Consider the following 13,795-nt stretch of genomic DNA (forward strand, 5'->3'; position numbering starts at 1 on the left):
ACAAAACTGATGAAAGACATCCAAGACACTCATCTTACTAGGACCTGAGCCATTATATTAAGAACATGAATCACTTGTCCTCCAATATTTCTAAATAGCCTTCATTCCCACTGACGGAAAGACCGCAATGTAAAGAACAAATACCTGACTCTTCAATTACATCCTCACAAGTCATTCTAAACAGACCATTTAGTTCTGAAGGAAAGGCGATTTATGAATATATCACCTAAAAGCACGCTAATAGCTTCAAAAGGATACATGGGTTTCACTAATTTTCCCATTTCCAGCAAAACTGGAGCTAGCATTTGTGCTCAACTAAAATTCATCACAAGTTATAAAAGAGACTTGAGAGATGATCTTCATTTTATAGATAATGAGGCAAGGAGAGATTAAATGACTTCCTCAAGGTCACAGACTAATTTTTGTAGACATGACAATTAAATAAGACTCGAGAAGTGATTCTAAATAGATTCTTGAAAACTGGGAGGCCTGGCCTAGCAAATGAATCTCAAAATCCTGCATAAATGCATTTTTGGTTTTTTTTAAACCACAAATTTAAAAATTGATTGGTAGGTAAATAAACAACAAAAAAATCTATATGAATATTTTTGGTTTCTAATGATGCTGTTTATGGAACATTGTTTGGAATTCTATCAAGATTTCAACAATCAACTTCTAACTGCTTAGTAGAATGAGTCAACTTTCATTACATTTTCTCTCCTCTCTCAAAGAAGAAAAGTAGAAACCCAACTCCAGAGACAAACTATTCGGCATATCATCTGTGAATCTGTGGCCCTTCAAATAACTGAGAGCTAGTTCAGAGGCTTCCCACTGACCAGCTGCCTCCTGCCTGTGGGGGTAGTGTGGGGGAGGGGAAAGGTCCAGGGACTAACAGCTTCCTTGGCTGCTAGGAAGCTCAGTCATGTGGGAGGGTCTTAGAGACGACAGGGCTTGGTTAAAAAAACATTTTAAGTTCAAGTTTCCAAAAGGATGCATAATAGCACACAGGTACCCTTTTTTTAAATCCTCACCTGAGGATATTTTTCCCATTGCTTTTCAGAGAGAGTCGAGGGGGTGGGGGGGGGGGAGAGAGAGAGAGACATCGATGTGAGAGACACATCGATTGGTTGCCTCCTGCACGCACCCCAACCCGGGGTGGGGGGATTGAGCCTAAAACCATGGTACATGCCCTTGGCCGGATTCTAGCCCGCTGGTCGATGCTCTAACCACTGAGCAACCGGCCAGGGAGCATACAGGTATTCTCAAGTTCATTCTTCCTTCAGAAGAAAAATGCATAGTGCTCCATAATTTCAGGTGCTCCTGTTTCCTAAATTTGTGCTTAGGTTGGCAAAAGGAACTTTTCCAACTTTGAATTTTTATAAATATTCCCCTTGGCATTTCCACCGCAATGCTAAATCGGTGCTTAATTTTTCTGTGACAAGTCTCTAATGTGTATTTCACGCCTGGGGGTGTCTCTCTTTGGGGATGTTCCTACGATGCTACAAACCGTTTCACTACATGTTCCCTTCTAGCAGAACAGGAACAGATGTCCACATTCTCCTAGTTGTAAATCAACCGAGCCTCCAATTGAGACAGGTGTTCTTCAAATCCCACTCTTTCACATATATTCCAAAGTGTGTAGGTTAAAACCGACGGACTCCACACGAGGGTCAGGCAAACTACAGCCAGTGCCAAATGTGGTATCCCTTCCCTCACCAACAGTCTTTGTAGATAGTTTATTGGATCACATCCACACCCACTGTTTATAGACTGTCCATGGCAGCCGTTGCCACAGAAATATTTTGGCCCCCAAAACCTAAAATAGTTACAATATGGTACCTTATAGAAAAAGTTTGCTGAACCCTGGTCTACATTAAGTATATGAAACAAGAGTTTGGGGAATGTTTTCAAAAATACTTGCATTAAAAATAAATTAATTTATTCATTTAACAAGCATATATTGACTACCTTTGGGGAAATTCTAAGAGCCAGAGGCCCATCATTAAGCCAGAAAGATGAGGCCCCCATCTTCATGGAGGTCATATTCTTGGGAGAGGAAGCAGGCAAACATAACCACTCTAATTTCAGACAGATAAAACAGGATATTAAGAGAGTGTGACCAAGGAGTAGTGATTCTTTAGCAGATGCAAGGTCATGTTGAAGACAGCCATGCAAAAATCTAAAGATTGTCCCAGGCAGAGAGAATAGCAAAGGCTTGAAGGGAGGAAATGCTAGGCCTGCTCAAGAAACAAAAAGGTGACTAATGTCCATGAAGCACAGTGGACAAGAGAGACCTGAGGCAAGGTCAGAGGAGTCAGCAAGGGCCAGACCATGTGTGATGAGTAATAAGCAGAATCATGAACCTAATAAATTTCTATCTTCAGATCCTTAGCTATTAAAAATACTTACTAGATAGAAAACAAGTCAAAGTGTAAGGATTGCTCTGGCAACTTCTTTCTGCCACAACTTCTTCCTTTTGATCTGCTGAAAATTACCTGAAGCCTCAAATGCCTAGCAGCTCAAGCACACTTTGTTAGAAACAAATTCTACTAAGGAAGCAATTACCATTCCCAGCCCCCCCACCCCAAAAAAGACTGACTGCTCTTCTCATTGTAAAGACATAAACTGATAAACTGACCATTTCAAATGGGATTTGTTTTTTTAAAGAAAGGAAATTTCCTGTTATTAAGCATAATTAAGTTTATTTTCTTAAGTCTACTAGGCTATTTGTTGGATGAAGTGAGGTCCAAGGTCTGTTTCCTCACCACCTCTGTGTACTAGCTGTGAGCATGTCCCACCAGAAATCTTTCAAAGTAGTTGGACTGGTTTGATCAAAATGCAATATTCTTCGATGGAGGGTTGAATTTCAACACACTGATGAACAGCCACCATACCAATCTCTTGTGTTAATGCCCTTTCCCCTCCAAATTTTTAGAGGGTTGAATCTGAAAAGACAACTTTCCATTTTTAGATCCAAGAATAAAAGAAGTCAAAGGCATTCAGAAGAAAGGCCAAGAAAGAAGTGTTTTGATAAAACCATGACTCGCAGTGAACCATCTAAATTTAGGAGGAAAAATTAGTTATGAGATATTCTGGAGGGGTGACATCCAACTGGCCTTCACGAAGACGTGGCAATGCATGGATCTGCAGAGCAAGCTCTCCTGACGGTGAACACTGTGTGGAGACAGGATAGATGTTTATAAAGCAGATTTGAACAGGCTATAGAAGAACAGCTTTGAGAAATGTGCTAAGTGCGAACCTTCAAGCAGCAGCACTGCTAGAGAAAAGCCAGAATTAACTTGCAATCAGTTTCCTCTCCTGTAAAGTGGGGATAAAATAGTATTAACCCTCAGGCTGGTGGACACTTCACTAAGTGCTCAATAAATAGTACATTTATTAACTATGCCAATCACTTCACATGCCTTACCTCACTGAATCCTCATTAAACTCGGAAGTAGCTTCTATTGTGCCATGCCTAAAATTGGTTAGAAGCAAAGGCTCAACGGTATTACATAACTTTCCCAAAGATAAAGTAAATGCCCAAAGTCTATGCCCTTAAACAGAAGTTGATATTGGTAGTTCACCAACACACTTTCTTAGATCTACTTGGTGTTGACTAATAACATAGCAGCTAATGTGTGTTAAGCATTTTCTATACGCCACGCAGAGTTCTTCTAATGGGCTATCTCATCAAGTTCTACCTACAAGCCCATGGAGTGTTTTATTATTGGCATTGTTTTACAGGGAGGACCTGGGGCTCAAAGATTAAGAATACTGCCCAAGGTCATACACTAATAAACGGTGCAACTGAGATTTGAACCCTGGCTGTCTGGCTCCAAAGCCAAACTCTTAACCACTAGAGCAAACAGTCTCCAGAAAAAATAATAATGTTTTAAAATGCAGTCTTATTAATTGCCAAGTAGCTGGGCATTCTATTAACACGGGACTTTCATTCTCAAGCAGCACCAATTTGGTGCAGTTTGCCATGGTCCCACCTCCCTCTATTCTTTCTCCAACACCAAGGTTAGGAGTCAGCTGCCATTCCTCATTGTTATTGTCTTTTCCTATATAGAAGAATTAGGGGGAAGATAAAATAATTCTTGGGTTTGCATTTCTATCAAAAGTGAGAAAAGAGAAGGTAGTGTGCCACATGTCCGAAAATGGGAGACCGGTGGAAATTAATATTCTTGTATGTTTAATGTGCAAAATTAATGACTGCTTTCCTTCCCATCCTCAGTTACATTACCTAGCTGCTAGAAACATTTGAATTTGATCTGTTTTAAACTCTACATCACTGTAAGCAGCAAAAGTCATATTGACAGCAAGTATATAGTTATTCAACAAAGAAAATTGTTATTCTTATAAAAGAATGATGGATGGAGTTCAACATGCCATAAATAATGTTTCTTAAATTCACACAACTTGGAAGTCTCTAGTCAATTAATATCTGCTTTATTTTTGTGTGTTTAATTTGCTTCAATAGAAAGAAACCCAGCCCCAGGAAGAGGACCCATGTTACTCTGTGGAACACTACTGTCTCCCAGGACAAGGGGACTCCCATTTATAAAAGAGGCCTCTAAGCTCCAGTGTCCAACCCCCTCCCACACACACACACACTCGTTCGGCTGCAATGTTTGCTTCCAATGACACTAGTTTCTGTACTACCCCAGGTAACAAAGGCTACATGAGTCTAGTTCCACTATGGCCACCTAAGAGGATCTATCTGTAAGGAAGTGATAAGAGGCCCACCTAGGTATCTACTGTTCCACAGAGAAATAAAGGATTTGTCATACGGTTTGCCTCATCTACATCACAGCAGAAATTCCATTTGCAAGGGGAAGAGAGTTAATGATGGGCCTTAAACTTCAAATTAAGGAAGGTTTACACTAGTAAGTTGACAGAGCTAAATTTATCCCTCTCACACTGTTCCATTATCTCAAACATTCTACTATTAAAATGGGCAGTGAGGGAAGAAAGTTATTTGACATTCATTCCAACATAGTGAACTATTTATAGGCAGGAAAATAGCCATGGCCACCCATACGATGGAAACCACCACCCAGAGCCCTGGCTTCGCTAAAGGGTCTCTGAGGGCTTGCTAAGAACGGAAGCTGACCCACAGGCAGGGGAAGCCTCCTTCCTTTGAATTTCAACCAAGAAGTTTAATTAAACCAACCTTATTTACTCTTACCAAGTTTTTAAAATTTAGGGCTACACTGTTGACCACCTGTTACAAGTAAACAAATGGAGAAATCTTTCAACTGTATTTACTTCTAAATTTAGAGCAGAATGAATACACAAAGGGCCAACACAGATTACAAGTAAATGCAGGTCTTCCTTTTCATCTTATTTGCATGTTTTTTACTCACAAAAATAAAAAAACTACAACTCACAAAAACCAAAAGCTAAATGATTCACTGATGTCAGGAAGATCTGCAAACGTAATGAAGAACAAACTACAGAAAGCAGCGTCTCTGTTCAATAAAAACCAGGAGTGTCTTTGGCAAACATGTTAAGTCAATAATGTCCACTGCTGACTTGTCAGGTTGGGCAAAAAAGCGTCCACTGAGGCAACAGCCTGAGAGGGATTTTCTAGATCAGCCACTAAATGATTAGTTTCAATACTTGCTGGCTAATCAGAGCCACAAATATTCATAATCAAATCCTCATTAAAAAAAGGAATTTATTAGACTACTTCTCTAACATTTTCTAAATGTAATATATCTTTAAAAAGTGGAAAAGAAAGGTGTTTTAGAGTTCGGGGGGGGGGGGATGGAGAGTATTCATTCTACCAATGGACTGCCAGTGGTAACCAGGAGAAATAAATTACTTTAACCAGAGGTAAATCTAAAACAAAGTAACCTTTTGATCTACAACACTTGGGAGAAGGGCAGAGGGAAAAGGCCCGCAAAGATGACACACGATTTATTCAGATTACAAACAGACATGTGTACTGAGGTGCTGGCCTCCAGGTGGTTCTGGGTAAAGAGAAAAATAAGGAAAAGCCATCAAGCACAGTACACATAAATATGACCCTGGCCCTGGGGAATAAAATCTGAGCAATGAAGCCCAAATATAGGAGTGCAATCTAAAAATAACTCTTCTGCTTCTACAGAGGTATTTTCCTTTCAGCATTCATTCGAAATGTGTGGGAAGACAAAACAGTTGGAGTTAAGTGACTTTCCAGATATTATCAAGTCAAGTGATGCTCGAGACCACTTTCAAACAATAGTAAACATACAACTTCCCCTTCTTTTAGTTTTGTCTTGTACGTAAATGTCTGGTGTGGGGAGATGAAGGACAATACTGGGCAAGAGTGTAATTTCTAAATTGTATGAGAAGCTGATATTACCTGTAGGTAAAACATCTTAATATCTAACTTATGGCATGGGAAATGATTAGATCCTAGGAATTGTGTCAATGAGAACCAATATAATAATTTTTTTTCCATAAAGAAAGATGAACAGTGAATGACAGAATGTTGACATTGTGATTACATTTTCCTATCATGTCAAAATTTAAAAGATTTCAGTATCACCACCCAGGATCCTCCGAACACTTAAGATTTAAAAAAAAAAAAAAAGCGGTGGGAAAAAAACAACTTGTGAGTCGTATTGTGTTGTAATTCCAGCTCTTCTTCAAAAAATCTTTAAGGGGCATCTACTAGTAGCCAGGTTCTAGGCTCTGTGCTGCCCCAGCTGAGGCAAACCTTTTCCCCAATGGCAGGCAGAAAAGAACAGCCTTATTGCATTTTCCCACACTATTTAAAATTATACAACTACAAAGGTAGTGCAAAAATGAAAAAAAAAAAAGGAGTACCAGAGGATCCCATTCCACTATATAACAGCAAAGAGGAGTCACATGGGGATGTCCTTTTGGTCGTGCAGAAACAGTAGGGCTGCCTCAGCTGCTTGAGTACACTAACAGTTGATACAACTTGGTGGGGATGACTGGGCATAAGAAGTCACTGAGTCCCACTGACAGCCTGCCTTTGACAGTGAGTATCACCCATTTAATAGTCCTGGGTGTGCAGATGGGAGCCCAGCAGTGATGCTATGACAGAAAACAAGGTCACTCCCATCCCTGATCTCAAGAAGAGTTAAATTTAGAGGAAGAACTTACAGTGTGAACAGCAAGCACCAGATCTGGTCTGGGATCCTGGGAAACTGGCCCAGGTATGAGGTTACAAATAACCTATTCAGAAAATCCAGGCCCCGGTGTGCACCCCCCCATTGTTCTGCAGTTTATGCAGCAAAGAATGAACACTACAGAAATGTTCTGTTGGAACAAATTAAACTTGCAAATCACACTTCTGATACCTGGCCATCCCAAACAGGTCCTGCAGGACTTGTCCCATACATGGATCTCTCCATCTCACTGCCAGCTGTCTCAGCTGAACAGTGGAAGACAAGAAGGTAGCCTACGTAGGTGGTCTGTAATGGAGAGCCAGAGACATCCCCCATTCACTGAAAGTGCAGTTTCAGGAGTGAGGAACAGAAGGAAGGAAATGAAAGGTACACCACACCTTTCCTGTTCACATGGAAGCCTATTTCAGTACAGTGGTTCACTTTCTAAAAGCAACGTCAGTATTTGCAAGGGAAACTGTATAAAGAATCAGACGCTAAGATTAGAACCTAAGAGAATTACTTTGAAGGTATATTATGTATTAATTAGTTTGTCTATGGAGAAAGAAATATTTTGATTGAAAACAGTGGTTAGTTGTTCCAGTGGAAATTCTACAAATCTATGATGGACACTTTTATTAAAGTCCAGAAATGGGAAAATAATCTGACAAAAACATAGCCAAAAATACAGAAAGGTAGAAACCATAACTTTGCATAACTCTGGGAACTTTGCATTCACACTGTACTTCCTGTGGCTCGAGTCAGGCAGTGACAGCCTGTGTAGACACGTGTTGCCTTTACAGTGACACAGGACGCTGAGCACCATGGCCCAGTCCTAGTCTCTAGGGAAAGGGCTGTCTTTTATATTTTCAGGGCAAATGCCTCTTAATTCAATGAAGATCTTTCCCTCTTTGATCTTCTCTTGTTAAGAAAAGGGGAAGGGAAATCACACTTATGCTGGTGGATACATGGACAGAAGCATGTGAAGTCACCCCCCTAATCCCAGAGAACTGAGAATCCTGCTGACATCTACTGTTGTTTTGCCTGTCTAGCATACTGATTTTACAGGATGCTATGATTTTCCTTCCACTCTGGATGTCATGTTCCCCACCCCTGCCAAAAATGTGCCAGTGCTGAGCAGAATACCAAGGATAGGCCACATAGACTTCTCCCTGGAATTCTCAATCTCCAGAGCCACTCGTGCTTTCCAGCTTTCCATAGGTAAAAAGGCTACCCCATAATCTTCTGGTAAATTCTTTGTTGTTGTTGCTTAAGTTTAGTTTCTCTTACTTGCAATCAAAATAATTCTGATGCACTAACTAAAAGGAAAAAAACAAAGAAATAGCCACTTTGGCACTAGTTTGTGCCTTCTCTGTGATAGTACAGAGGCGCAAACCAAGTCAGCTTAGACCAGCACACCAAGGAAGCAGGCGTCAGCTCAGTACCCCTCTCCAAGTGGAATGTCCCCATGGAAAGCCTGCCAAAAGGACTCTAGTGAGAAATGTCCTGGGCTCCATTCTCAAATGACTTGAAAATAGTAAGAGGTACCAAGCTGACCATTCAACTATAAAAAACAAAAAACAACAAAAAAAACATCAACAAGAAACTAAAATACAGTTTTAGCATACGTTTCATTAGATTCCTTGCAGTTGTTCTTAGTTGCCTCAGTGCCACAAGGCTTGAGTTTCTTGACACATGAATAAGATTTCAGTGAATACTAACATCAATCCACAGATATACACGGGCAATTTATTACTTTTTATTAGCAAGACCATACATTTTATAGTACTGTGCAAAATGATTCCATGTACTATTTCCCCTTTGATTTTCACAAGCCCCTTCTAAGTAGGCAGGGAGGCCAGATGTCATAATACTTTATAAACGGGAAAATTAGATCAAAGCTTTCCCAGAATCACCGAGCTAGTAGTGGCAAAGCTAGCCCAAGAATAGGCTCAAATCCAGATCTCTGCCTGCACCCTGGCAGGGTGGCTCAGATGGTTGGAGGGTTGTCCCATACACCAAGAGGTGGCAGTTCGATTCCAGGCCTGAGTACATGTCTAGGTTGTGGGTTCCATCCCCGGTCGGGGCATGTACAAGAAGGCAACCAATCGATGTACTGATTGATGTTTCTCTCTCACATTGATGCTTCTCTCCCCCCTCCCTCTTCCTTTCTCTCTACAAATCAATGGAAACATATCCTTGGGTGAGGATTTAAAAAAAAGAAAAAAGATCTCTGCCTGCAAAACCCAGCATGCTACTGCACCTCACTGACAAGTCCAGAATCCTTAAATCACACTGCATTTAGTCCCAGGCTTCCTCAGTGCCTAATGGAAGAAAAGGGGCTAAACAAATCTGTGGGGTAAGGCGGCAGGGGAAGCAAAGGCAAAGAAAGAGGAGCCCTAGTTGTACCTTGTGTTAGAGGGAAAAACAGTTTTATCAGTGTTGCCTCACTAACCATATGCATTTTGGCTTCATCATGAGAGAGTAATTATCATTAATAGAGTCACAGTAAATATTGTTGGAAGCAATAATGAGTGTGGCTAATGAGAAAACCATGTAATAAGCAAATTCATTGTTCAAAACCAGGAAAACATTTTTATTATAGAATATTTAATTTTAGTACATTTAAATGTTAACAAAAATTTTAAAACCACACTGATCATGTTTGCTCTAGAGTTAATCAGTCAGCCAATTATAGATTAAGTACTATAAGTTAACTACTTATAAGTTGAGGTAATAAAATAAAATATTTTGCCCTTGCCTTTTAGGAGTTTAAAATTTAGTTAAGTTCTATGACATGTAGAGAATAGATCCATCAATTGTCTGACTTCTATGGATCTCTTCCTCAGATCAATCTATCTCCTGCCAGAAGCTTCTCATAAAATAAGATCCCAGGAGGAGAAGCCTTGAAACTTGGGTCAAATGCTTAAAATCAAGAACTGAAGCCAAAACAATACTTTTCATTGTGGTTCATTGATGGGCAAGGGATGCCATTCTGGAAAATGTGTATTTTCAAAACAAAAACCACATCCATAGCACAAACCACTCTGGGGTCCAAACACAATCTAATGCTAGCACCCAGACAAGGTAAATGTATGCATTTGGAGCAAGATGTTGGACCACAGTTAAGAATGAATAAACGCATGGCCAGATGTAGTACCACACACAGTCCCTGAGGCAATAAGTGGGCACCAAAGGCATTCGAGAAAAACAGAATCCTGAGAGCAGGAAGCCAAAGTAGGAGCTGACTGAATCAGAATACATGGTGGCCAAGTTCATGTTCACGCCAAGCATTATATGTATGTTCATGAACATGTAAAGACATCAGCACTAAGTCTTGACTAGATCTAACAGCCAGTTCTGGAAAGCAGAAATTCCAATTTTCTAGACTTTAACCCAGGTTTTACTCTTGGAGGAAAGAGTATTATATAATAGTCTACATACAAATTTACCACGGACTTAAAAAAAAAAAAGTACCACCAATTATAAGCAGATGTGAAACAACAATAAATAATCTGAGTGATCTTTCCTGAAGGAGAAAATGTAAATGCCCTTCTTGAAGTGCTGTAACAAGAATAAAAAGTGCTCTTGCTTGTCTCAGAAGACAGCAGAGAACAAGAACCAGGATACTCACCACCTCACACCAATGATCTCCTTGGAGGTGATGGCAAGAACTAGCTAATTGCTATGGAGTTTTTCCAGCCCTCAGGGAGATTATTTTTTAAAAATAAAAAAAAAGAAACAAGTCACACAACCTCACCTACAAGGTTCCTGAAGATAGGCTGGTGATGGGATGGTGGGGTGGTGGGGTGGTAGGGGTGGAGGGAGTTAAATTTCTCTTCAGCATCACCTGCTTGGCCTACATTTAGATATTTTTTTTCCAAATATGTTTTCATTGACTTTGGGGGGGGGGGGGGGGGAAGAGGTAGAGAAAGAGAAACATCAATTGGTTGCTTCCTGCATGTACCTCGACCACCACAACCAGGGATCAAACCAGCAACCTAGGTATGTGCCCTGACCAGGAATCAAACTGGCAACCTTTTGGTACACGGGATCATGCTCAACCAAATGAGCCACACTAGCCAGAGCTAGATATAATTTTGATGTAGACACCATCACCACCAAATGCCAACATTAGGAATAACACAGTTATATATTCTCAAGCCATTGAGAATTATTCAAGTTAATGGAAATTAAAGGAATGCTCGCATTGTCTAGGAAAGGTCTTTCAGTTCATTGCCACTCTTCTGTCCATTTGCCAGGACCTTCTCGGAGAGCTAACACACTGTTTGTCTATGTTATATGTCTTGTATGCAGCAGCCTCAACTCTCGGACATCAGTCACACAAAAGCTTCAATAACTTAACAATCATGTGTGGAGGACTGAGGAAGGAGATTTGTGCTCAATTCTATTCACAGATTATAGCCTGTAAATTCAAATTTCAGGGTGGACAGAGATAATTAACAAATATCCAGTCACAAAACTATCCCCAAAGAACTAAAAGCAGATAGACATACATTTACACCAAAATGAAATTGAACTCTCAAAAAAGACAAAACCTCAATAAGACGAAACTCATACATATGGGCATCATTAGAAAACAGGTCAATACTGATGATCAAATCTTTATTTTTTTATAAGCAAAAGTTTATTTAGAAAGTCAAAGAGGTAGAAGAAGTGAGCCAGCTGGGCTCTGTGAGCTCAAGAAACAAGTTACAGAAGCAAAAGAAGGGCCGCTGGAACTTAGGAGAAGAAAGCATATGCTGGGGAAAGAAGGGGGTGGGGAAAGGTAAAACCAGGGTGGAGAGCCTTAAATAATCAAATCTTGGGAAACTTTTAACTTACCCTCATCTCACTCCTGGACATAGAATTACGGTTCTAATGGAAGGAAATAGTAGATAATAACTTATTTATATGCTGTTTCAGAATATTAAACTTGCATTTGAATATGAGCAAGTCTAATTACTGGACATTCACAGACCTTTGAAAACAAAACCACAGCCAGTAAATACTGCCCAGAAAAAACCAGAGGATGAATGACACATCTGCTTACTTTTCTCATTTCAGGCTAGGGACAGACAGCAGAACTTTTCTAGCACCTGAATTGACCTAAGCAAAGCTTTTCCCTTAGTGTGATTAACGGCTTTCTTGGATCTTCTGAGGTGGAGAAAAGTCTATAGTCAGCCACCTGGCTTGTTATGATGCATATGTTCTATTTGTGCATGTTTAATAGTTTCCATTAGCCACACGAGGCTAACGAGGGTCTGAAATGTGGCCAGGGTGACTGAGGAACTGAATTTTTAATTTTAACTAATTATAATTTAAATAGCCATGTATAGCTTAGTCACTACCATATTGACAGCATAAGACATGTCTTATTTATAAGAATGGAATCTCAAACTTCCCTCAGAACTCTAGTTATAAGCTCACACTGATATAATCGGAAGTCCATCAAAGGTGAAAATGTCACAAAGAGATAAAAGGATGACTTTGTGGATAAGTTGTCATGTGAATAAATCCACTCACAGTACTCAAGTTGAAGGTAGCTATATGAAGTGTTAACGGTGACTGACACTTGATAAATGCTTACTGCCTTAGAAACCAGTCACAGACACTCACAGGGAGCTGGCCTGACCCTGGCAGGTCAGACAGGCTGCCTCTCTGAGTTATTGTGGTCAATCACAAAAAAAGCACATATACAGATTAGGAAGAGCCAGTTTTCCACTCCCCACCCACATGAAAACTAGCCTTTTTCAAACAGTGCCCTTTCTCCCAAGACCAGGTCAAACACAATGCCAGGTGAACAAATGTGTATTGAAGATCTGTTTTTAAACATTAAAAACTGCTGGAAACTTCCATTTTGGAGAGTTTGGGAAGGTGTATGAATGCTCAATCTGGTCAAAGCATAACTGGCCACAAACAAGTCAAAAGAAAAAAATATATATATATATAGTATATATTTAGAATTCAATTCTTTATAGTTCCAATTGACGTCAGTAAGCCAAATATGTTGATTACTACAGAAATTACACAATGGGTTAGCCAAAGAAAACACGTCAACTGTTACTCTGATCTTAAACTTTTTATGGTGATATGAAATTGACCCTTGAAAATTGATGTACTTAAAGTCTTATTTTTGCCTAATTTAAAATATAGGCTTAATAAAATGGGTAGACAATTTGCATGGTGTAATACATAGGCAGGTGTTCAAACCACACCCACCCACACACATATATACATACACATCCCCAGCCTCATTTTAATGGAAGATACTGATTTGACAAAGATAACACAGGACATTGAAAGAATGTGCCTGAGAGGGGCAGTTTTTAAAGGAAAGAAAATAGGAGCATGGGGTCCTCTCCTGATTTGCGTGAGACATCTCAGGGAAGTCAGAGGAGGTATGACTAGACACTGATCAAGGAGGTGAGCTAAAACAGGCCTGGAAGAGCCCTAGGGACCAACACTCACCTTCCAGACCCTACCTACAAGTAGTGAACCCCACCCACAAGGGGAGTGTCAAGGGCTCACACTGGGTGTGTGAACGAAATCTGGAGGGAATCTACCCTTGCAAATGTCACTCATCAAGTTCTGCTCTCCAGGAGTAAAAACGGGAGCAATGTGAGAAAGGCAATCGTAAGAGGAGGGCCTCCTCCGTTATAGTGGTTTCA

At 40.1% G+C, this 13,795-nt stretch overlaps 1 protein-coding gene across 3 annotated transcripts in view; it reads right to left on the reverse strand.

The window, feature by feature from the left end:
* DAAM1 (dishevelled associated activator of morphogenesis 1) overlaps positions 1–13,795 on the reverse strand; it is a 152,833-nt gene that overhangs the window by 110,823 nt on the left and 28,215 nt on the right. The gene's annotated exons all lie outside the window — the stretch shown is intronic.

Source organism: Miniopterus natalensis, chromosome 1 (genome assembly GCF_054644295.1).
Source record: "Miniopterus natalensis isolate mMinNat1 chromosome 1, mMinNat1.hap1, whole genome shotgun sequence".
Lineage (NCBI taxonomy): Eukaryota > Metazoa > Chordata > Mammalia > Chiroptera > Miniopteridae > Miniopterus > Miniopterus natalensis.